The sequence below is a fragment of the Schistocerca cancellata genome, chromosome 5, assembly GCF_023864275.1.
Source record: "Schistocerca cancellata isolate TAMUIC-IGC-003103 chromosome 5, iqSchCanc2.1, whole genome shotgun sequence".
NCBI lineage: Eukaryota > Metazoa > Arthropoda > Insecta > Orthoptera > Acrididae > Schistocerca > Schistocerca cancellata.
In genome coordinates, this window is record NC_064630.1 from 563,287,120 (window position 1) to 563,314,561 (window position 27,442).

The window sequence follows — 27,442 nt, forward strand, 5'->3', positions numbered from 1 at the left end:
AGCTTTGTGAAGTGTATGGGGACAACATAATCACTGAAGGTGGAGTGCGTCAATGGGTCATAAAATTTAAAAATGGCTGAATTAACGTTCACGACGAAGAGCGAAGTGGAAGACCCAGCATAGTGACTGCCGAACATGTCGAAAAAGTCGATGCCGCGCTCCGTGAAAACCGTAATTTCACAATAACGGAACTCTATGAGTTTTCCACAAATTTCACGAAGTATGTTGCACGAAATCATTACCGAAAAGCTTGGTTACACACGTTTTGTGCAAGATGGATACCAAAAATCTTGACAGAGATTCACAAAAATCAGCGAATGGCTGTAGCGTTAACGTTTTTGGACGCTTACGAGAAAGATGGCGACTCATTACTCGATCGCATCGTTACTGGTGACGAAACATGGGTTAAGCATGTGAACTGCGAGACAAAATTGCAGTCAATGCAGTGGGGGCACACAAATTCCCCCAAAAACCCAAGAAATGCATGCAGATAATGTCGGCAAGGAAGGTGATGGCGACTGTCTTTTGAGATAGAAAAGGTGAGATTTTTGTGGATTTCCTGGAAAGAGGCACTACAATAAACTCTCAAAGGTATTGCCAAATTCTGCACAACCTCAGAAGAGCAATACAAAACAAGCGCAGGGGAAAGTTGGGCTCAAAGATCTTGCTGATTCACTACAACCCCCGGGCCCACACGGCAAATGCCACTCGTGAAGTTCTCGAATCTTTTAAGTGGGAGTTGTTTCCACATCCGCCGTACAGTCCCGACCTGGCACCGAGCGACTTCCACTGATTCCCAGCAATGAAAAAGTGGTTGGCTATGCAGCGTTTTGATGACGACGCACAGCTTCAAGAAGAGGTAACCACGTGGTTGAAGGCGCAGGCGGCCGAATTTTACGACGAAGGAATTTCCAAGCTCGTCCATCGCTGAGATAAGTGCCTTAATTTAAATGGCAACTATGTAGAAAAGTAGTATTTAAGTGTGGCTTTCATCTGTATATAATAAAAAAATTTCCAATACTTTATTTATTTTTAATTCCAAAACGTAATGTACTTTGTGGATAGCCCTCGTATATACATTTTCAGGCACCGGGGCCTACAACATTGAATCTATGTTGCGTCGTTGGTGATGTTTCCTGACGTGAGTTTCTATGTCAACATCGATCTGCTAAGTCTCCTCTACAACCTCTATAAATGCGTAGTACGAATTGTCAAACACCGTGTGTATATCTAGGTACATAATAAGTGCTAGTGATGGCCTGGATATGTCCATTATTTACACAAATAATGAGGCCAGTAAAGGGCACTTATACTAGGGTGCTTGGGTAACCAGTATCGCACATTCAACAGTTAAAATGCAGTACACATAGTCATTAATTAAAATAGTTTTATATGGCAAAATGAGCTTCTGACAATAAAACATCAACTAGCATAAAATATGTGGAAATAACATGTAACTGTGTGTAAGCCAGAATAAAATTTCAGAGTAACATCACTCCCACAAATCGAAATCTTTCAGTATGACAAAACAATTAAGCATAAGAGTAAATGAAAGATAATTAACAAGACAATGGCTGTCGATAGTTAATGACACATTAGGAGGCGAATCTGAGTGGCACCGCCTCGTTGCTTCTCTGTAGGAAGTTCTTGTTTCCCTTTGCAGAGCTTGCGGACGAAGGCCCTGTCTCTTCGACAGTGGTGGCCGTCGCAAAATTAGCTTTCTATCATTACTCTTTGGATTTTAAGTATGGATTCTATTTCCAGATGTTTTATGTCATCTGATCTTTTTTTTGTCAGACGCTGATTTTGTCAAATGAAATAATTTTAATAAATGATTTATCACTTTGTTTTTCACTGGCCTCAGTTATTAATATAAATACTGGACGTATGTAGGCTGTTACTAGCACCTACTATTTACCTAGATACATAGATTTTGAAGTTGCTACCTAAGTTCGAATATTTTTATGATGTGTGTGGCTGGTACGCATGGCTGTTAACCATGTTAATATTTTCATTTTCCTTATGTATCACAGGGCGTTTTATATATTTTGCTTAAGCTAATTGAACTTTGTTGGTTACACTACTGTTTTTATATTTAGAACAGATCTGAAGATGGCCCGGTAACTAAGATGACAGCTTGAATTAACAACTGTGAGCAACAGATGTTCATTCGACCAATGAGTTGCGAGCAGGCACTGTTAAATAATGGACGTGCGACCATAGTGTGTAAATTCTGTAGAGTCACAAACCGCAACGGAACGATATCTCGAAATCAACTGTTCCGGACATTCCTCAGGCTGTTTTGAACAAGAGAAACTTTGTTCCCCACACCTTGGCTCCCGAACAAAAGCAACGACGCATGGACGCCTACCGCCACTAGATTTAAATGCAAAACGCGGACATTTATTTTGTGCAAAAAAAGGACATCCTTGATGATGAGGCTTGGTATTACCAATACGAACCTACCACAAAAATGGCTCTGAGCACTGTGAGAGTTAACATCTGAGGTCATCAGCCCCCTAGAACATAGAACTACTTAAACCTAACGAACCTATGGGCGTCACAACATTCATGCCCAAGGCAGGGTTCGAACCTGCGACCGTAGCAGTCGCGCAGTTCCAGACTGAAGCGCCTAGAACCGCTCGGTCACACCGGCCGGCTGAACCTACCACACGAAGACAAAGTACAGAAATTCTTAAGAAGGGCCAACGTTTTGAGTAACTGGGAAAGGTGGTGGTGGCACAGACTACTTAGAACAACTGAAGCATTAAAACCACCATCTTAATTTTCCTTTATTTTTTATTAATCCATTCTCAAACCCGTCTGGACTGACGTATTTGGCGAAAGTCGTTTTTAGGATATATATGTGCAATGTCTCCAATAACGACATTGCCACTTTCGGAGTCACAAATAGAATCGTCTCTGCTTCTTCTTGTTTTTTTTTTCCATCTTCTCCTTCCCTTTTTCTGTTCTATCGCCTTTGTTCTTCACAGCCGGAACACCGAAAACTTCGTCAGTCATGACATAGCAGACTTCCACATAATGGTCAAAACGTAGAGAGTGAAAAAGTTACATTTTTTAAATTTTTACACCTGGTTTATGGTGCATTATGCATTTTTGAGTAACCATAGGGACTGTTGGGTAGAGTTGGCGACGAAATAAACGCGGAATCAATTGACCAACCAGTTCGCATTGCAGAGTGTCATATATGTTCTGGAACGATGAAAACGAACAGAGGACCAGAGAAGGCGGCGAGGAAACGTTGGCAAATGGTGCGCAGAATTGGACCGCGCCGCGCCAGGAGCGACATCTGAAAGAAGTGAATATAAGCGCTGCTCCTGCCAACCTCGGGGCTCAGATCGGCACAGTATCGCGGACGTCAGTTATCAGTGACGTGTGTCAAGCATTTCACATATCAAGGACTCTAAATTATACTGCATGTCGCCCCTCGTTTACGACTACTACTTGTAAATCTCTAAAGTTAAGTATTGTTAATTCTTTCATAGAATTCGACGGGCGTTTCGTACGACGTGGAAGACGCATAAATTGGCCAGCCCGTTCTCCTGATCTTACACCTCTGGACTTCTTTCCGTGGGGTACGTTAAAGGAGAACGTGTACCGTGATGTGCCTACAACCCCAGAGGATATGAAACAACGTATTGTGGCAGCCTGCGGCGACATTACACCAGATGTACTGCGGCGTGTACGACATTCATTAAACCAGAGATTGCAATTGTGTGCAGCAAATGATGGCCACCACATTGAACATCTATTGGCCTGACATATCGGGGCACACTCTATTCCACTCCGTAATTGAAAACGGAAACCACGTGTGTACGTGTACCTCACCCCTCATTGTAATTTACATGTACGTCAGTGAAAAAGACCAATAAAGAGGTGTTAGCATGTGGACGTAATGTGCTGTTACAGTCTCTTCTGTACCTAAGGTCCATCACCGTTCCTTTTGGATCCCTACGCAATTCGGTGCTCTCCGATACACACGATCGAACAGCGGAGGAGTGGTACTCAAGCGTCAACTTTAGGTTACAATATCTCCGGATGTAATTAACATTTTACAATGCAACAAACGGCAATGATTACGTATTTGTTTATATGTTCAGATGTGCTAACAAAACTAACGGGGTTCCATTTAAAAAAACGTAGGTTTTTGGTAAAAAACATACTTCCGTGCATTTTTGTATAGTTTGTATTAAACAATTACACTAGCCCCTCTCCTCACGTTCGTTCTGTGGAATCGGTTCGTCAGTATTTGATGTGGTTTACGAAATATATCCAGCGGTGACGTTAGGTGACTCACCCTGTATATGCCAATTTCGAACTGTAGTGTTGTAATGTTGTTATGTGTAATTTGTTCTGAAAGCGGTGCTGATAGACAATAAAAGCGGGTTAAAAGCTGTGAGCTGTCTGGGGAAGTTAACCTTGCATTACTGAGCAACTGTTTCACCAGGTATCCAGTCTAGCTTACCAAATCCCCAACCAGACTAACATTAATTATAATCTTTTAATCGCCATACGACAACCGGTGATTATATATATATATATATATATATATATATATATATATATATATATATATATATATAAGAGAATTTAAAGAAATAAATCAGTTTATATTTGGAAATTTATTTTAACATTGGTCATTGAAATTTCAGCATATTAAACTTGATTCATAACTTAACTGGTGCCCCTTATTTAGGATTGTGAAAATGTGAGTTTATAATCTTACGGAACACATCAAATATGGAGCCAAGATTGGGAGACTGCATACAACACTGCATTCATAAAATAAAACACGAAGAACGTTGAAACATATGCAAGAGGAAATTAACCACAACCAACCGATTCAATTTTCACCCAAAGAAGTTACGTTCGTAGCGCAATCCTCCCCGTTATGTAATTACCACACACTGGTACACTAAATTCATACTAACTCTCTGTGAAATCTTCCCGAAAAGAATAGCTGAGGGCTACTTTGATGATTACACCACATGCTTCACGTGGTCAACTTGGTTTACACAAAGAGTGTAACTCCACAATAATTTTGATAATTAAAATAAATTAGATCGAAAAGCAATTTGCAAAAGAAAAACCTCAAACTGGTTACTATCGCTTACTATTAACCTGATGCGTCAAACAATTGTATAAGCACATGGTACTGGTCTCACAAAGTACATCCCACGTGGGTTGAACCTTAAAGAAAAGTTGCTATATTGAAAAATATTGTCAAGACGAGACGTTATAATCTCACGCACATTCACATTTAAGATTGATGATCTTAGTTAGAGTAACTGATCAACACGTGGTTCCATTTTACTCACAAAGTAGTGACAAAGCAACTACTGGAAGATATTCTAAACTTCACACTCGAAATACACTGCATTGCAATTTAAGATAACATTAGATATTTTAGAGCTAAACCTGAAATAAAGGTGATTAAATTTTCAGTTAAGCTGAACTTACGAAATCCATTGTCCCACGGACTTAGCAGACACGCGCTTAGCCGGAGATCTTACCACTTCAGATGCTCACCGCAGACAGACTGACTAGGCCCCTACCGAGGGTGCTTAACAGATACAAACGGAAGTGACTAGAGAGGCAGCTTCCTATACCAACATGACAAGGGATGGACAGGACCATCCTAAGAATGGAAACCTCTCTGCTTTTAGAAAGCGTAGCTACCTGTTCCGACGTTGGTCCTACTGTTCTCTAGCAGACAGGCTTGTCTGCTACCATCAAGCATGCAACTAGAAATACATTTGCTCATTCATCCTCTCACACAGAAGGGAAGGGGGATGAGAGTATCTTATCATATACAGTATATAAAAGAAAGCGGATGTAGGTTCCGTATGAGACTGTGTGACATGAATTACATATAAACTGTGTTTTAAAGTGTAGTAGTGTGACAGATCGTTTTTGTTTGCGTGTAAAAGTAACACGTTTCACTGCTCAGTCTCCTCCCAGATAGTCAGAAACAGTAAATTTAGAAGAGGAATTTATGCCGTAAATGACAACAGATTTAAGAAATTAACATGAAAGGAATCCAACAGAGGCCTTTCAGTGTATTTGTGGGCGGGCGACCATGACAGCTTCGAGTTATCGAGTTAAAAACACGTATTTACCAAGTTTTTCTTTTTTCCAACGGACCAGATATTTTTAATTTATCGAGAAATTCGATTTATCGAATTAATAAGAGTCGACTTTACATTTCACCTACAGTCTCTTAAATGACGAAAATAATTTTCGCAGTTTAACTTGTTCTGGTAGAATTAAGCCGCGGGAAAGATTAGATCGTGGCTAGATGAAACGTAGGAACACACGAGGCAATACTGACCCTACGACTTACCTTAGAACACAGGATGAAGAAAGGAAAACCTAAGATTACAGCATTTGTAGTTTTAGAGGCAGTTTTTGTCAACGTTGACTGGATTCTAAAGGCAGCAAAGATAATATGCAGGGAAAGAAATAGTATCTTCAACTTGTACATAAACTAGAATGCAGTTATACAAGTCCAAGAAAGTGAAAGGACAGCACTAGTTGAGAAGGGAGAGGGACAGGGTTCATATAATCCAAGTAATTTGTAAAGGCATTAAATGTTGTAAAGAAGAAACAAAAACCTTGATGCTTGCTATGACACTGTAAATTTTGTTGCAGCCAGCAAAGGACTTGGAAGAGCAGTTTTACGAAATGGATAGTGCCTCAAAAAAAGATCATAAGAAGCACGCTGATAGTAAAGCAAGGGCAAAGAATATAATGGAATCCATTCTTCTCTCTCCTGTGTCATCATCTGTTCGTAGATACTGCAAACCACATCCTTCTCATTCTGCTTATTGCAGTTATGCTTTGGTCTCCCTCTACAGTGTTTACTCTCCTACTCCCTTCCATTACCAAACTGACAATTCCTCTTACCTCAGGATTTCGTCCTATAAACTGATCCCTTCTTTTAGTCAAGTCATGCCATAAATTCCTTTTTTCTCGATTATATTCGATACGTCGTCATTAGTTATTCGCTCAATCTGCTTAATCTTCAACATTCTTCTGTGATACTACTTTTCAAAAGCTTCTACTCTCTTCTTGTCTGAGCTGTTTATCGTCCACTTTTAACTGATGTACAAAGTTTTGCTATGGCCAAATAGTGTTATAGAAGACTTTAGGAAGTCACTTCAATTTGTTAATTGTCGCACAACACTACACATAAAAGACTTTAGGAAGTCACTTAAATTTGTGTTCGATGTTATTCTGTTATCAAAGACTTTAGGCAAATTTGTATTCAGTGTTAAAATATTTCTCTTTTACAAAAAAGCTTTTCTAAGTCTTACAAGTTAACATTTTATGCCAGTTACTTTGTTGACCAAATGTCGAAATTCATCTACTACTTTTTTGACTCATTTCGTAATTTAACTGGAATACCATTGCCTAGGTCGACTACAATACATTACCCTCGTTTTACTTTTATTGATGTTCTTCTTATAATCTCTTCTCAAAATGTTATTCATTCCATTCAACTGCTTCTCCAAATCCTTTGCCGTTCCTGGTAGAATTACAGTGTCATCGGAAAACCTCAAAATTATTTTTTTTCCCTGAACTGTAACTGCCTTTCCACATTTCTCTTTCGTTTCCTTGACTGCTTGTTCAGTACACAGACTGAATACCATTACAGGCTACAGCCCTGACTCACAACCCTCTCTACCACTGCTTCCCTATCATGCCATTTGAGCCATAACTGCCCTCAATAAGCTTTGGCCTCTTATATTTTTGTCCCTGATATCTTCAAAATTTCAAAGAGTCTAGTCCAGTCAACACTGTGAGGAGTTACCTATACTTTTACCAATATAATAAACGTAGGTTTGGCATCCTTCAACCAACTACCTAAGATGATTTAGCACAGAATTGTCTCTCGCACTCCTACATTTCTCCTGAACCAAAACTATTTTCCCACAGGTTGGGCTTCTACCAGTTGATCCATTCTTCCGTATATAATTAGTGTCAGGGTTTTTCAACCATGTCTTATTAAACTGATGGTTCGGTAGTATCCACACCTGCAACACCTGCCTTCTTTGGATCTGAAATTATTACATTCTTCCTGAACTCTCATGGTGTTTCTCCTTTCTCATCTTGGACGTGAGGTGGAATAGTTTTGTCATGGCTGTTTCTCCCTAGGACCTCAGTAACTATGAGGGAATGTCGTCTACTACAGTGACCTTGTTTTTACTTGCGTGCTACAGTACTCTGCCAGATAGTTCTCTCAGTATGACAGCTCCCATCTCGTATTTATTTACTTCATTTTCCATCGCTACACTATTGCTTTCAAGTACATTTCCTTTGTAATTATTCCTTCTACCTCTTTGCTTAGTACTGTCTTGTTATCTGAGCTCTTGATAATCATACAGGTGGTTCTTTTTCCTCAAAAGGCCACTCTCATTTTCCTATAGGCGGCATATGTCTTTCCCCCAATCATACATCTTTCATTTTTCCTGTAGCCATTCCCCCTTAGCTGTTCGGCATCTTCTGTCAATCTTATTTTTAGACGTCTTTATTTCCTTTCGCCTACTTCATTTAAAACATTTTTTATCTTTTCTCCTCTCATCGGTATTAAATTCAGCTACTCCTGTGGTATCCAAACACGCCCAGGTAGATGTCTGTGTTAAAGTGCTGATCCCAGATAGAATCCGTACAGCGGAATAAAGACGAGGGTCGGTATGCCGGTGGTTTGTAGATGGTTTCCTACAGCCTGCTAGAGGAATACTGGGCTGCTACAGAAGTCCCGCCTCAGTTACACAGTTCGCCAACATTGAAAAACTTTCACTTGAACAGCACTACATGCAGACAGTTTGGGTACACGAATTTACCACCACAGGTAAAGGGTTGCGACAGAAAGGACACCCGACCATCCCTTAAATTAAACATGAGCCTCTGTAAATAACTGTGCCGACACAGCGCCGATGCAAGACTATGACAAAATCACGAAGAAGATCTCTTGTGGTATCCGAGGATTTCTGATGTGCCTTGTCTTTTTACCTTCTTGGTCCTCTTCTGCCCTCACTATTTCGTCTCTGACTATTTCATCTTTCAAAGTTTTGACATGAAGAACTAAAGAAGAATTCAGGAGGAATGAGTTTTAAATGGCCGTCCATCATGGTAAGGTGGGTTTACTTGGTTTCGCAAATCACATCTAGCGAGTGCACTACAGTCAAGTTCATATCCCATCCTTATTCAGCTGAACTACTGCTTTGCCCAAAATGACGTCAATGACACACTGGCTTTTAAAGTTACTTACTTTTTATGGGTGTCAAGCTTCAGAGATGAGATGCATAGTAGGGCAAAGGGGATACATGGGCTTTTTGTTAGTGCGGATTGCCTACATCAGGGGCAGGCATATGTTTAGTGGCAAACCTATTGTTCTCTTTTGATTGGCAGGTCTCTAACCTATTGTTCTGCTAAGTTGATTATCACTCCCCTGGAGATAATCCATCTTTCTATGCAACCCCTCTCCCTCCCTCTCCTCCTCCACCTCCCTCTCCTCCTCCCCCACCATTTTGGGATCAGCCCTTGTCACACTTTCTATATCAAATTAATTAACTAATGAATTAAATCAATCAATTAATTAACCCCTCTCCTCTGGGAAACCCTTCAGCCCTCTCCCTCCCCTCCCCCACCTGGAAACTGACAGGAAAAAGAGTCAGTTCATTGGCTGTTTGGCAGGGAATTGATTGCAGAGTAGTAATATTGTTTAAACAATTTCTGGTGGGCAAGACAATGTGTGAAATATTGTTTATTTAAACAATTTAATGGACACAAGGTGGTGTGTAGAATATGGTTGATTTATTTGCTTAAAGAATTTGGCAGTAAATCAATTGCAGTGTATGTAACATTGTTTAAACAATTTCTGGTAGTCAAAGCAATGTGTGGAATATTGTTTATTTAAACAACTTAGTTGATACAAAGCAGAGTATGGAATATAGTTCATTTATTTAGTTAAAGAATTTGCCAGGAAACACTGCACCCCCATTCCCCTGATGATATAATGGGTTTTCCCGTTCTCCTCTGCCACCAATTAATGGGCCAATTTTTGAATTTTGTGCCCCTTTGAATAAGGTTTCTGGGCCCACCTCTCTGGGCCCAACCATCCTCCCATTCCCATCACTGACACAAGCATATTTTTGGTATCAAATTGATTGATTAATTAATTAAATCGATAAATTAAACCCCTCTCCCTCTTAGGAAATTTCTCCAGCCCTCTCATTCCAGCCAACCCCCAAGTGGAAATTGCCAGAAAAAGGACTCAGTCTGTGTTGGAGAGGAAGGATCTCACAACAGGAAATTCAATTACATACTAAAGGGTGTACTGTTTACTTATAAAAATTCAATTTTCAGGAGATGAAGCTCTTTATTTGGTGGGAAAAGCTCACATTCAACTATTACGTGTCCTAATTATGTAATTAAACTACTTTAGATTGGAGATGTTGTCTTTTTGGGAAATTTGTGTGTGTGTGCTCGCCTTGACATGCAGGTATCGACTGAGCTAGTGCACCACACCACCACCAGAGGATATTCAACCCCCCACCCATCGCTCCAACCCCCCTAACCCTCCCAGGAGAAATTGGCAGAAAAAAACTCACTCTGTGCTGGAGACGAAGGATCTCATGACACAACATTCAAATCAATGTCAATAATATATTGATGCATATACTTTATGTGATCAGTTTGTGGGAGACAGGGCTCTCCCACTTGGGTAGAGCTTACATCTGCAAACCCCATCCCCCACCCCCACTTCCCTTGCATGATAACTGTAAGCAACGAGGAATGGAACGAAGTGAGATATAGTAGCTGCTGTTTGGAGCCTCCTTCACGTTTCTTTGTCATCAGGGTGCCGCCACAAAGCTCAAAAACCCCCAATGTCCTAATTACAGATCATGATACTAAATACCATCGACCACGGACCAGATGACAGCTTCTTTTGATCTCGCTGCCCCAAACAAAGCGTCAAGTGGCGGCAATCTGTTGATCGTGAAATTCTAGTCTCGCTTCCTGTCTCTGTCTTCCTCAAAAACCTACTTCCTGTGCGTGTGTGTGTGTGTGTGTGTGTGTGTGTGTGTGTGTGTGTGTGTGTACCAATGTCTCCAAACATGCAGACAGAGGTTTTCATGTCTCCTCAGAATACTGTGTTCCTGTGGGCTAATGCTGGAGACAAAGGGAAAGCAGACGCAATTTCAGTATAAAAAACAGAGTTAAATAGTTCTTTTGTACTACCCTATCAAGTTAATTGCATAACAATTTACAGGACTCAAATAGATAGTTCAAAACACTCACCTCCACTTTATGATGATCCCTATTCATAATAAAACATATTTTCAACATTTAAGTATCACATGTAGACATTATGTAAATCAAGTAATGGAATTTCCAGCACAAGTAGATTGTAGTGCTTAATATATCCGAGCTCTTGTATGCATTGATGTTTCACAATACACACACCCTCCTCCACCATAACGTTTCCACTGAACATATCTGGTGAAAAAAAAGTCCTATCAATCACACAAACTTGCGACTACAAAGAGCATGCCGCCACCGATTACTGAGAGCTGCGGTCATACCATCGATCACCAGAAGGGACATTGCATTTTATTGTGAGGACTGATGATGGGAGACCTGCAGACATATTGTCTATGCCAGCAGCTGCATGCCCATCACCCAACACTCACATGCCTACAATACCAATTGCTCAGAGGTTGGATAGAGACTCAATTGATCAGTTTACATGGGTGGAACAATCATCCAGCGCAACCACTTGTCATTTTGAATCTTCTCACCCAACGCACACATTTACTTTGTCGCTGCTGACTCAGCACACTAATCACTTCTTTAGCCCCTGCTGCTGTGGACAAGAGCAGACAGGTTGGCACATCCACTGTACCTAACCACCCATCACAGGCAAAGCTAATTAGTTACTTCCAGTCGCCAACTCCTCATGACCACTCCTGCTGTATGAGATAAACACCAGCAGCTGGGGCGTATACAGTAGTCCTAATCAATTCCACCCCAACATAGACTCACCAGGTTAAAAAAAACAATGTACCCAATCTGAGACAGCCGTGTTGTTGACCATACACTTCGAATTTCTCACACAATTTTTAAATTCCGCTATTTTATACAAGTTATTTTCGAAGACTGAAGAAATTTGTGCATACTCGCGTTTTCACATCGCTAAAGTATCGTTACTTGTGAAAATCCTGTAACGGTCTGGCTTAAGCTATATTTCCTCCAAATATTCTCTCATCAGGTAAAAAATTCTGTTGGAATCAGCTTAATACTTGTTACATCCTGCATCACAGGACTAGAATATCAGACTCATTTTTGGCTCATGACAGAGTGCTAAGATTTATTCTGTCGCAAGATGCCTCCCCGCTTTCGAACTCTCTCTTAAAGTAGCCAAAAGCTTCGCCACATACAAAGTCTCTTAAGGTAACAGTTGTAAATATCATGTTTGTGCTACGTATCACTTTATAAATTCGGTAATATAAGTGATTCTTTTACAATGATCATCTCGCTCTGTGTAGGTGGGGCATTTAAATTTCATTAAAAGATATCACCGCAACGAAAAAATGCCTTAATAGCGCTCCAACTCATGAATCTTATCTGTGGTTTCTTAGCTATCACATCCACCCACCAGGTAGCACCTCAGTGATATCAAATTGATAGGCTAATTAATTAAATTGATTATGAGAGTCACTTTGCATGGCGAGTTTTATTTTTTTTTTTCCGCAGTCGGATTACATTCACCATTTACCTCAAATGGGAATCCCCAGAAGGATGACTATGTTCTTTTTGAGGAACACTATTGGGAGCTGACATTGAACCTGACCACAGAAGGTTTTTACCACTGGCAACATACATTTCACATAAGGATCAGGCTATTAAAAACACAATCACAACAGCTGCATAAAAGCAGTCTTGGTTCTACAGCCACACCCAAGAGTTGCTGACGATATCCACCTTATAAACCATACATGCCTTATAAATCGAGGTATGGTATTGCTTCCAAATGAAGTGGCCTTCCACACATATATCATGACACTGAATACAGATGGTGATTTCGGAATATGTATTAGCAGACTACTAGCAGACTGAAAGTACAGGTGCATGTCGCCAGTGGTGTAAGCTTGTAATAAAATCACTCTTATCACCGAATTTAGAAAGTTGTATAAACCTGATATTTGCAACTCCCTCTTGTTGCTGTTAGATATTTCACACACTAACAATGCATTTGTAACACATTCTATCTTGATACCATGTAGATTGTATAAAAGAGGTTCTGCAACATATCCATGGGGTCATATGAAAGGAAGGATGATGATTGGTTGAGAATAATCACATACAGCAGATAGTGTGCTATGTGAACAACGCAAAGTTACGAGATTGAAGTCATAAGAAGCACACATAACCCTACGACCAATACACTGACTTTTCTGATCTATAGTATTATGCTTTCTGGTAAAATGTTGCCTGCAATTTGGAATCAAGTCTCTCCACTCGCCCACATACTTGTGTTGGATCCTATGGTGATGTCTTTTAATGACTACAGCCACTGGTGAATCATATTTGTGGCATTCTCATATCTCAAAACAAGTCACTATTTCGAACCTGTCTGCCAAGGACCCCACACAGCAAAACAATAGTGTGGTTTTAGACTGTCCTTCTGCATCTTGCAACTGCTCCTCAGTCTCTGCCCTGCCCTCCCTGCAGCTTTGTCCATGTGACCAGTCCAATTTAAGTCAGAACTGAGTTGATGTTACAGAGCGCTATATCTAACCCCTCCTGTATCCCATGGAGAAACAGGGTTATTGAGTCAATGCAACAGGGCCATGCTTTGACTGCTTGGTGGAAATTAGAACAGGTTGTCTTAGTTCTGCCAAATGTAGACAATGTGTAAGGCCAGCACCAAATGAAGCTTTCTCCTACAACATGAGGTAGTAGAAAAGACGGTATGAGCAGTTATGCTAGTGTTGGAAAGTCTCCACATCATACAGGAACTGGAAGAAGGACGAGGATTTTGCTACTGCATTGCAGTGCATCTCCAAACTACATATATGTACTGTAGTTTGAAGGAGATCTGCATCCCTCAAGGTGCATTCATGTCCATCACCCAAACATAATTTCTATCCTCGTTATTTTGTACAATCAACAATGAAAAACTAAGAACTATGAAACCCCACTAATGCCACCCAATAGAGAACTGAATAAGATATTACCACATCCTTCTCTTCCAATATACCGAAAGCAAATTCTGTCTGCGTGCTGACATCGAGCATATGTGGCAATCCTATTAAATATGTGGGTATAGGTCCATTGGAGCAGGTGGCCAGCCATCGAAGTTGCTTACAGAGACCAGTGTAATATTTCGTCACCCATACTGTAGGAGGACCATATCCTACAGACTATCAATTGCAAGAGGGGGTCCTTATGTTGTTCCTTCATAAGCAGTTTGATACATTGTTTTTCGGCTGTAATGCATCCAAGCAGTGCATGGCTACAACTTTGTATACCACCATACATTTTGTTTTTCCATCATAACTTCGAGGTCTGCATCAGGTGCTAAACTGACGTTAACACATTTTGACCCATTGGCTCTCATGGAAAGCTGGACAAAACATGATGTAAACTAAGCTGCTCCCACAACACACAGCATGGTTGAAATAAGAGACAGAGGCCATGTTCTTATTGACATAAATATGTAGGACATCGCAACATAGGGAAACTGGAAGAGTCTGTGGCGTTGTGGAGCATTTTCAAACAGCTGCCTGAAGGTGATGACCATTACATTTAATCTTTCACAGTGGCAGGGTAGCAGATGTCTAGGTGTTCCGTTTCCAAGAGGCCAAGAGCATCGATTCCTTATAATGCATGTGATCACTCTTTCGATGCTGGCCATCCCTGGAAAGTATTGCTTTTGCAAAGACTCAATCCATCTCAAGCAATTGGTGTCAGTCAATCATTATGTGTAATCAACAGCATACCAGTGAACATATGGGATGGAAAAGACACTGTCAATATGGGACACTGTACTGTAATAAGCACCACAACTGATAGTGCGATCAATTTTAACAGTTTTACTAGCTTTTCTGTAATTTCAACGCCAACCAATCACACTGCAGCATGCTTCCAGTATCTGAGTGCAGTGTAGTGGGAGGAAGTCCATTAATCTGGCAATATGCACTCACATCATAATGTTTATAGCAATGCTAGTACATAGAAAGAAGCACCTCATTTTTAAACACTGTTAAATCTGTGTGAAATGTCACATATCAGAGGTATACGTTTTCTAGGAAACAGGTAGTAGTCTACGGCATTTAAATTTTTATGTCTTTTAGTAAGTTTCCTATAAGAGCCAAAAGCACTTTACCAATATTTCGTGATTTCAGCCAGCAAAACATGGAACAGACAGTTGAAAAAGTCTTGTCATCATCTTGGAAGACACAGTCCTCCAGCTGAATCATCATAACATATTCAGAAATACCTAGAACACCTAAGTTAAATCGTTGTCTTGTGCAACCCAAAATTGGGCAGTCGCTGTTCTCCCTAAATAGCGAACAGAGGGTTGGCACTTCAGTGGACCTCACCAGCCCCCACTTAAGTTAATGATGAACACAGTTGCTCCACAAATGGTAATTTACTTGCTCATTCTGATGCTGAACTGGCGATGAGGCCAGTGTATTCATCTTTTATATTCCGATTTTTTTTAATGCTGCATACACTGCTACAAGTAATGTATATAAGCAGAGACCAATGAGTAGTTCACCTAGTTGTGAGAAAACTGGTAAAGAGCTAAGACGTTGATGTGCATAGCAGCAGCAAATATGTGAAGCAGCCACATATGTGGTAATTATGTTGCTTAATGTTATTTACAGCATAAGTGTTGGTATGACATACAATCAAGAGTTCTGCCATGTCGCCAGCCAGGGTGGCCAAGCGGTTCTAGGCGCTACAGTCTGGAACCGCGCGAGCGCTACGTTCGCAGGTTCGAAACCTGCCTCGGGCATGGATGTGTGTGATGTCCTTAGGTTAGTTAGGTTTAAGTAGTTCTAAATTCTATGGGACTGATGACCTTAGAAGTTAAGTCCCATAGTGCTCAGAGCCATTTGAACCATTTTTGATTTCTGTCATGTCGTGGTATTTGATAATCCATGATTTTGTGTTGCTAAAGTAATATTCTCTGAAGATGAATAGTAACAAGTTGGTGATATGCCTATGTACATTTCTGCATTCTTCCATGACAACGTTCGTTCATTGTCAGTAATGCTGGGAGATCACATGGTCACAGCAGGAACGATTAAAATGTTTAGCGGCAAAGAGTGCATACATGTGCAGGAACAGACGTTTAAGAATATAATGTACACAAGTTCTTCTATAAATTATGCTGGACACTGTCAACTAAGATGGCAATCATTCGTCCACTGATTCTACGAGACATTGTGGGGTGAACCGTTGAAATATGCTCGCCAAGCTCAAGTACCTATCAGAAAAAATCATCCCTCCATTGTATGATTCATGTATGTTTCCATTCATATACCCTGCAATATGTAAGTACTTATTTAAAAAATTAGATGCTACATTTATGTGTTTGTTCTCTATAAGGCACCCTGCATGCCAATATGGGCACACAGTCGTCCTCAGGACAGAGTGGTATAAAAAACTCCTTCAGAGAGTCTTATGGCAGCCGACTGGTCGTGCAGTGATGATGCTGGAAACCAGATAGAAAGGAAGAATGGCTCATTACTTCCCAATAACATGTGTGCTTTAATTATAGGACCTTCATGGTATGGGAAAACTGATCATGTTCTACCACTGTTAATACATCCTGAGAGGATCCTCTTTGAACATGTACATATTTTTTCAAAACCTCTATTTCAACCAAAATATCAGCTATTAATAATTCATGAGACCACAGTGGAAAATCAGTATGAGATTCGGAAATGTTTATGCTTTGACCACCATATGCAAGTTGATTCATGTTGTTTGAGCCAGACCTATTCAGGGGTCTTGAGCAGTAGGTCCGAGATAATGCGAAACTTACTACAGCTTTCAAACAGGAAAATCTGAACTTAAATCATATTTACCACGCATATGGAGGAATCAACATGTCATTCAATTAATGTGTCACTATAAGCCGGGATTGCTGGAATAACTCATTATATGAGTTTCTAGTTATTGATAAAACAAGGAAACTGTTGACAGACATAGATGAACCTTTCATGAGATGCTACGTAAAAGGCAGTGTACCAAAACCTACCCCAGTCAGAATATTAGGTTATGGACAAATTCGTATGGATGCTATATGCTTATCCCAGTGGACTGCAGCACAATCCAAACAGACATTTATATGTCGACAGAAAAATTGTGCAAGGTTAGTGGAATTCGATAGTGATAGTGGTGTCAAGGCAGCAGCTGTGAAAAGTGTATCTCAACTGAATAATAAAATTCGACGAAGTGAACAAACAATGAACATAAGGTCAATGGAGTAGGATAGCATTATCAAGGCCCCAGCTACATAAACTGAATGTCAGCTGAACGATAGAATCCAGAGAAGTCAGCAAGCAATCAACACATGGTCAACAGAATTGGATAGCACTGTCAAGGCAGCAGCTACAAAGGTTGAAGAGTTGTATGCCAGAATCCAGCGAGAGGGAATCGATGTAGATGGAATACTGAGTCACTCAAAAGAAATATCAATGCGCGAAATGGGATTGGATGGGTTTATCAAATGAATAGCTATAAAAATTATATTGTGCAGGTCGCTAATGCGGGAGACAAATGAAATCTCCATCAATATGAATCTGAGATAGGTGACTCAAGAAGCTCAATAAACCATCACCACAATTGTCTCCCCTCCCCCAGAATATATAAGATGCATACTATCTTGGAGTGTGATCAGCATGAGATAGAATGTTGACAAAACACAAGATCATAGATGGACAGAAAACCTCACATAACAAACTGTGATTCTTAGAACTGAGACAGCTCTATTGTGAACAATCTCTCATGGAAACTTGTGACCCATTACATAAAGTATTGAACAGCTCTCACAAATGGTGGCAGTGTTGGAAGGAGGTGGAAGGGAAGAAGAAGATGGCAAAGCAGGATATTCTGCCAACAACTTCATCATCACAATGTTGTCAAATTAGACATGACATGTGGGGTCAGTTGGGATTAAAGTGCGCGTCATTTATGACGGCGGCCGAGTTTAGGTTCGTTCTGCGCAGCTGACATCACAAAACACAGTCGGCCAATGAACAGAGAACGACGTTGCCAGAGTTCGGCTGCAGTGCAGAGCACGGACGAGAGTCTTCAGTTTTAGAAACGTTCAGTGATAAATAAAGTAATTGAACCAAAGCAATATCTTGATAGTAGACTTTCTTTTATAGAAAGTTTGGAAAAAGCATTCTTTATACCAATTGCTTCATATTCTATTAATAAATTAAACCAAACAACCAATAAGCCTCCTAATTCAGGCGATAGCAAGGAAAGGTGTTTGTATGATTCTCACTAACCGATTTTTCGCAATAAAGAACAGCAGTATTTGTTTATTTCCTATTGTACTTCGACGAAACGTGAGTAATTCATAGGCATACCTACAGTGTTTGTCGGTATTTTGCGTGATAGTTTAAAGTCCTTTGGGAGATGTATTGAGTGTCAAGATGTGTTAGCGTAATGGTTAAAGTGTTTGAATGATAAGCAAAAGGTTCTGAGTTCAAACATTGATTGGTGTTTAGTATTTTCTTTATTTAAAAACAATATCTAAGTGTCTTACTTCATGAATTTTATTCGTTTGAAAGTAATTTTTTGAAATTTCTAGTGGCAACTAAAGTCGACCATACGGAAAGTATGCGTATTGACTTTAACCTCTGCAAACTCTTCAAAATTTCGTGCAATAGTTTACTACATCTAATGCTGCACAATAACTGCGTTGAACATCGAAACAAAATTAAGTCATTTATGGGGGGAAGGTATCAGTCAAGAAGATGTGTAAAAATCAAGTTTTTGGGCCAAATAGTTTTTGTGAAATCGAATGATAAAGTGTGTCAAAGCAGTCGAAACACCATGTGTCCGCACAGGCGAGCAGTGCAATGATGACAAAATCGCGCACATCGCGGAATGCGGGGAGCACGTCTCTGTAGCAGCGAGAGGTTTAATGCGGCCATGGTAGCTTTACTTCATAAACTGCACGCTCCCCCCTAAACGTAAGTTTGCGAACTATACTATAGCGCTGCTTCTCTTGGCACGTACAACTGGCAACGCAGCAATCTCCCGCGTCTGGACGGGCATGCGCGAACCGCCAAGATAAAAGAATTGAACTATAGCTGTAAATGGTTGGAAAGCTACCTCTATGCTTAACAAATAACACTATCCTCATTACAGACAGGGGGTTTGAGCAGACACCTGGTTTAGTCAGCTAATATTCCCAAAAACATCGAACCCACAAAAGTATTTGCCGAAAGAGAAGAGATCTTATGCTGAAATACTGTGTATGACGAACGCACATAGACAAGACAACACTCCAAATGTACGAGTAAAAAGCACAAACAGCTAGAAACATATTAACGTTGTTAGACCAGCAGTAATCATAGCAAAGACCAAAATGCTGAGATTCAGCATAGAAAGATAGTCACATTACCTAAGGAGGAAATGTATTACGATGATCTCAACGAAATCATGACTGACTGGGACTAGCGACAGCATCAGTCACAGCAGGACATACAGCTAACGATAACACAGTAATAATATTAATCTTCTTGGAGCTTCGAGAAAGGCAAATTATTGAATAATAATTGAGATGGTGTTCCATGAACTCCACAGGTCTGCTCACAAAATGTTCCAGCACAAACAAGTCATAACATATGATGTGGATTATTTATGGCAGGCTGATCTCGTGGGTATGAGACTATAATCACTATGGAGTAAAGGTTTCAAATATATTTTAATGATCAGAGATACATATTACAAATTTGCCTCAGCCCTTCATGTGGAGGCAAAGAGTGGGAGGGAAGTTGCGCAGGTGTTTGAACAATTGCTGTAGACTGATGTTCTGACAACCTGCAGACTGACTATGGAGCCGAATATTACAACAAGTATTTCAAGATGGTAATGGAGTGACACAGTACAAACCACTACTCAACATTCTCCCATATGAAAGCGAGTATTATGGAGCATCTGAACAGGACTGTTAAGACTTGTATGTGAATATGTGGTGCATACACATGACCAGACATTCTCCCACAAATTATTGGGGAGTATAATCGAACTGAGTATTGTACAATTAAGACGAGTCCCGTTGGTGTATGTAACATTGGAGTTCAAAATACAGCACATAGCTGTATTAAGATGTTGATCTCCACAAGCATAAGTGCAGCGTAGGTGAACTGGTGCATATTTCGAAATACAGAACTGTGTTTGAGAAGTCTTATCTTCCTTACTGGCCAAGAGGGATATTTACAGTGTCTGAAGTATAGAGGACAAAACCAAGAACTTACATCTTAAAGGACGGCAATGGTGACGAAATTGCAGGGGCTTTTTACACAGAACACTTACAGAAACGTATCTTGTAGAGCATGCCATAAGGTGTCATGGGAAAAGGCCTTAGTGAAATGGCTTGGTTTTCCGTCATCAGAAAACAGTTGGGTAAATGTTTACAGTCTGCTATATGATACACTGTGCAAATCTCAGACAGTGCAGTAGCATAGCTTGAGCGCTAAGAAGCGCATCAGCGCAGGTGGTGATGGTATTCTCAGTAAACTGCCAGATGAACTGTAAATTCCCAGATACAATTTCCGTGCACCTGGAACAACACCTCAGAAGCACCTGGCTGGTGGTGATCAAGGATTAATCTGCTTAATGAGCCATGCAAGTTGTACACTGCAAATCGAGCTTTGGCAGAACATCACTCTGCAGATCTAATTTTAGCTGACGAAGCCAATGAAATGCGTTGACGAAGCGACATAAGCATAGGACAATGTAATACGGTATTCACAGTTAATAAAGCAATGTGTACCATGCTTAAAGCGGCCGCTGCAATAAATTTCACACAAACTGAAGAACATACCAACTGGCTGTTAAAAAATTGTATCTAATTAGCGGTGGTAGCGATAAAAAGCGTCTTGAACAAGAAGAAGAAGAAGAAGAAGAAGAAGAAGAAGAAGAAGAAAAGTGCAAGAAGAAGACTTGTTAAAATGCCTAGAGTTCTGACAAAACATAAGACTTCTAATGGAATTTTTTCATTTCTAATTCCAGCATTAGCAGGGCTATCGACAATTGGGTCATTGGCAGAAGGGGCTGCCGCTGTAACCTGAACACCACAGAATGCACAAAACTCTCAGAAGCAACCACAGGAATCTAAAAGAGGTAATAAGATGATGTCAGCCATCAGTACATGTAAAGGTCTATATTTAAAACAATATAAGATTTGTCTTGGGCTATTTGCTAAAGAAAAGTCCCATAACTGAGGTACCAAGCAGACTGCTTGCCAGTACTGATCTGTTTAAATTTGTCAAGGAACTCAAAAACCCCAAGATTTCAAGGTGTATTTAAGCAGAAAACTTTAGTGAAGATGACCTGGAAATGCAAGCAATGTATGTTTGTAAATTTGGACACTGCAGGTGGATCTGGAACGCACTGAGGTGTGTATGTTAAAAGAAAACGGAATGTGTCCCACTTTGACTTAAATTGGGATCTACACACTCCGAAAGTATTGAGTGTATTTCGCCAACAGCCGCATGCTCTAAATTTCTGCGCTACCAAGACTTTGATTCAAACATCTGTGGTAATTTTTTGTCTAATGTTTCTGCTGAAAAATCCATAAAAAGAAGCACAATGTTAGTTTAGCCATAGATACGCAATCATACTCTGTGACTGTTAAAAGAGGCCGCTTTACTGCCCCTGATAGATCTTAGCAAGCGTGATTGTACTATTGCACTGATCAGTCGGGAACCTTACAAATGCATTCCAAACACCAATGAGGCGAACAATAAACAAGGAAGTGGAAAAGTGGTGGAGATTCCTCCTGGCTCTTATGACAGTACAATCTAAATCTATACAAATACAAACGTAATGTTTGTTTGTTCAAGATCTCCGAAAGTTATTGACTGATTGCGTTGAATTTTTGACACAACGTTTCATTTTAATACAGGCATGTTTTTAGGTAACTAATTCTTAAATCTGCGATAGGTGTCGAATTGCTTTGAAATTTTGACACGACGTTGGATTCGAATACATTTGTCTTTATGTAACCGTTTTTTAATATAAGTAATATGAGGTACGTGTACCAAATAAGGCCCACCTAAAGTTTAGGAATTTCGTTGTCAGTATGTGTAAGTGGTAAGATTCCGAGATCGTACGTGCAACATCCTACAACTATATTCAGTTCTAAAATAAATGAACATTGGAAGCTTATTTAATTAATATCATCACTTTAGAGAAAACGTTTAACTCTTGCAAGTGAGCTTTCTTAGGATACCTTGTTTCTAATACTGTCTGTAGCCACATCTTGTTCATATTGACATTCTGGGGCATGTAAATGGCAGGAAAACTGTTTGAATACACTGCAAGTGTTTTAATGTAATTTTATTTTAGAAATAAATGGAATGAGATGATACATAAACTTTTATAACTGCTTCTTTTTACAAACGCTTCGCACAGAACTGTTGGTACTTATTGCTTATTAACTCTTCAGACTATTAAATTTAATCCGCAGTCGAAATTGTTCTGACAATAGTAAGTTTCCTTATCGTAATAGGAACAACAATCCTAATCATTACATCTTCAATGAACACATGAATAACGATTCGTGAAACTGATTTGGCTCACTTAAATCATTTTTTACAGGGCACAGGAAATTTCTCACTTTGTCTTTCGGTGTCAATCCTACACAATCTTCACGGATCTATTTCATACATTTTTTGTAAAGTATCATGTTAAATATCCTGTCTTCACAGCACACGTGACAAAACCAGCCAACCTCTTGCAACACTTTCTTAGAGGCAGAGCTGCTGCTTTCTTCAGCGGAGTCTTTTTTTTTCCATTTTTTCTTCTGAATATTCTTTACTGACAGTGAAATTTTTTTGCGACGTGTATCTTCCTTAAGCCCACTTCTTTCGTTGGTACCATTTTTCCTTTGATTCTGCGTGAACAGGGCCTTATATACGACTTGGGCCTTCTTCCGTGGTGTTTTTTCTTTTTTTTGTTTTCCTTCAGCTTCAGGGTTTGCCAAATTTCCTTGAAAGAACAATCGTGATCCTCAGCTACGTCACTATCTTCAAGACTGAAGTCACTTCAACTATTCTTTACTGAATGTGCCTCGTTTTCTGATGAACTGGAATCAGTGGACTGGCGTCACTTTTTTCGGGAAGCCTTTGGGGCTGATTGAGTCTCTGGCAGTTTCCCTGTTTCAGGGGCAGTTGTCATGTCCTCTTCTAGGTCAGGACGCTCTGATAGACGAGAGGGAGAAAATGCAGTGTCTGGAGTAGCTTCTGGGGCAAGAGGATAAATCCCTGTTTCACGGAACTCAGACATTACATTTACTGAGGATGCTGCTGTTGGCCACATCTTGCTGAAGAATTTTCCAAACACACGTCCATTAATTGCTTTGTTTTCTTCTCTTTCATGTGTAGACCAGTGCAGCTGAACTTTGTCGTCCCAATAAGACTCAAACGGCTTGAATACTGATTTATCCATGGGTTGCAGCTCATGTGCTGTGTTGCTGGGCAAGCAGTGAAGTCTGATAATGTGCTCTTCAGCAACATCGCATATTTCAGGGGCCAAATGTGACGATGCTCCATCAAATATCAAAATAACAGCTTTTGCAGGCTTGTATTTGGCAAAATGATCCGTTTGATGAATGTCGCAGTATTCATTGAGTCCTTATCTGTCATTTCTGCTGCTGTCCCAGGTGACAGATGGTCTGGTTTGCGTCACTTTCCTTTGAAAAGTATCATAGGAGGAATAACCTGTCCAATGCATTCCCACATGAGACAATGGTAACATTTGCCCCATGTTCTGGGGCAACAAAGTGCAAGCGTTTCTCATCTTTCTTCACTAAAACTTCAGGAGACTTGTGGAGTGATGATGATGTTTGGTTTTGTTGGGTGCTCAGCTGCGCGGTCATCAACGCCCAGGCTTGTGTAGTGTGAGGAGACATCCCTTTTCAGCCATATTGTAGACAGTTTTCAGGTTCTGAAAATGATCGATCATTTACGATAATCTTGTTTAGCTTTGCAGCTCTTCCTGGATACAAGTATTGAGCTTTCTTTCTTGCAATGTCTGGGTGTCTTTGCAGGAAGACCTTGAGCCACTTGCGTCCACCCAATCTCTTCGTCTCATTAAAAGGATTCTGTACACTATTCTTTTCACAATATACATATATACATCTTCTGAGCACTTTTGCTGTAATTGGATACCCAACTTCAGCAAGTCGAAAAATTCTTTGGCAAAGTTCTCTTTCCTGAGCTTCGTCCAAACAAGTTTTTCGTCCAAAACGTTTGGTTGTTAGTCCAGAACTTATGCGGTTGCGTAACGTACGTCGAGGAATCCCGTATGTTTTCGAAGCGGCTCTGACAGGCATCCGTTCAGCAACAGCTTCCACACCTCCTTTTAATTATCTGCATCCCATGTTGCTCTTTTTTTCTGTGGCTCCATCTAGAAACAAACATTTCCAGTAAGCATGACGTTCCTGAATTGGGGCTGTAAAACTGTGATTGTATATATTTTTAAAGTTCCATACTTCAGTTATAGCTACTAAAAATTATTCATCTAAATGTAGAACCTCCTGTGACAAAGAATACCAGGATGGAGTTTAAAATGTTTTCTTTTGACATTTCTTGCAAAGACCACTTATAGCTCAGTAAAAATGTATAAAATAATTTAGATTTAATTTAGAGATAGTAAAAATGTGTTACATGAGGTTTCCCAGTATGCGCTAAAATTAAATAAGCACTGTCGTTATGCACAGCTCTGTACAACAGGGTGCTTAATAAGGCCGACCGGGCCTTGTTTGGAGAGCCACGGATGGGCCTTGTTGGGAACAACCAGTTTAAAACGCGTATGCATTTATTGTTTAAAAAGAAACTTATTATTAGGAAGATAATTCCACTATCTTAATACAGCACAATTTTCTGCTCATTGGAAATAGGTGTTACCTTGGCCACTAGATGTGGCCACTACCGAAGACATTTAGCGCTGTTTTAAAACTTTCTATGCTATAAAATGAGAGTGGGCCTTATTTGGCACATGTACCTTATAACTTTTTATAAATTTAACGAAGGGGAAACGCTGTTACAAAAAATCAAAAAGTTTTAGAGTTAGTAGACATATATAAAAAAGAGCTACTACAAAATGTGACCAAAAGCATCCAGACATCCCCCAAAACGTACGTCTTTCGTACTAAGTGCGTTGTGCTGCTACCTACTGCCAGATACTCCATATTAGCAACCTCAGTAGTAATTAGACAACGTGAGAGATCAGAATGGGGCACTCCGCGGAACTCACGGACTTCGAGCGTGGTCAGGTGATTGGGTGTCACTTGTGTCGTACGTTTGCACGCGAGTTTTCCACACTCCTAAGCATCCCTAGATCCACTGCTCCCGATGTGATTGTGAAGTGGAAGCGTGAACGGACACGTACAGCACAAAAGCGTACTGACGGACTTCGTCTGTTGACTGACAGAGACCGCCGACAGTTGAAGAGGGTCGTAATGTGTAATAGGCAAACATGTATCCAGACCAGCACACAGGAATTCCAAACTGCATCAGGATCCACTGCAAGTACTATGACAGGCCAGAGGTGAGAAAACTTGGATTTCATGGTCGAGCGGTTGCTCATAAGCCACACATCACACCTGCAAATGCCAAACGACGCCTCGCTTGGTGTAAGGAGCGTAAACATTGGACGATTGAACAGTGGAAATACATTGTGTGGAGTGACGAATCACGGCACACAATGTGGCGATCCGATGGTATGATGTGGGTATGGCGAATCCCCGGTGAACGTCATGTGCCAGCGTGTATAGTACCAACAGTAAAATTCGGAGGCGGTGGTGTTATGGTGTGATCGTGTTTTTCATGGAGGGGGTTTGCACCCCTTATTGTTTTGAGTGGCACTATCACAGCACAGGCCTACACTGATGTTTTAAGCACCTTCTTGCTTCCAATGTTGAAGAGCAATTCGGGGATGGCGGTTGCATCTTTCAACACGACCGAGCACCTGTTCATAATGCACGGCCTATGGCCGAGTGGTTACACGATTATAACATCCCTATAATGGACTGGCCTGCACAGAGTCCTGACCTGAATGCTATAGAACACCTTTGGGATGTTTTGGAACGCCGACTCCATGCCAGGCCTCACTAACCGACATTGATACCTCTCCTCATTGCAACACTCCGTGAAGAATGGGATGTCATTCCCCAAGAAACCTACCGTCACCTGATTGAACGTATGCCTACAAGAATGGAAGCTGTTATCAAGGCTAAGGTTGGGCCAACACCATATTCAATTCCAGCATTGCCGATGGAGGGCTGTCTTACGAACTTGTAAGTCTTTATCGCCAGGTGTCCAGATACTTTTCTGGTACACCTGACTATTATCATGTAGGGCGCCCACGAGCAAGCAGAAGTGCCGCAACACGTGGCAAGGACTCGACTAATGTCTGAAGTAGTGCTGGAGGGAATTGACTCCATAAATCCGTAAGAGTACAAGGGGGTGCAGATCTCTTCTGAACAGCATGTTGCAAGACATTCCAGATATGCTCAATAATGTTCACGTCTGGGGAGTTTGGTGGCCAGTGGAACTGATTAAACTCAAAAGAGTGTTCCTGGAACCACTCTGTAGCAATTCTGGACGTGCGGGGTATCCCATTGTCCTCCTGGAATTGCCCGTGTCCGTCGGAATGCACAATGGACATGAATGGATGCATGTGATCAGGCAAGATGCTTACGTAAGTGTCACCTGTCAGAGTCGTATCTAAACGTATCAGGGTCCTATACCACACCAATTGCACATGGCGCACACCATTACAGAGCCTCCACTAGCTTGAACAGTCCCCTGCTGACACGCAGTGTCCATGGATTCATGAGTTCGTCTCCATACCCGTACACTCGATACAATTTGAAACGAGACTGGTCCGACCAGGCTACAGGCTCATCAACAGTCCAAAGTCGGTGTTGACGGCCCCAGGTGAGGCATAAAGGTTCGTGTCGTGCAGTAACCTAGGGTAAACGAGTGGGCCTTCGGCTCCGAAAGCCCATATCGATGATGTTTCGTTGAATGGTTCGCACGCTGACACTTGTATTAAAAACCTGTAGCGATTTGCGAAAGGGTTGCACTTCTGTCACATTGAACGATTCTGTTGAGCCGTCGTTGGTACCGTTCTTGCAGGATCTTTT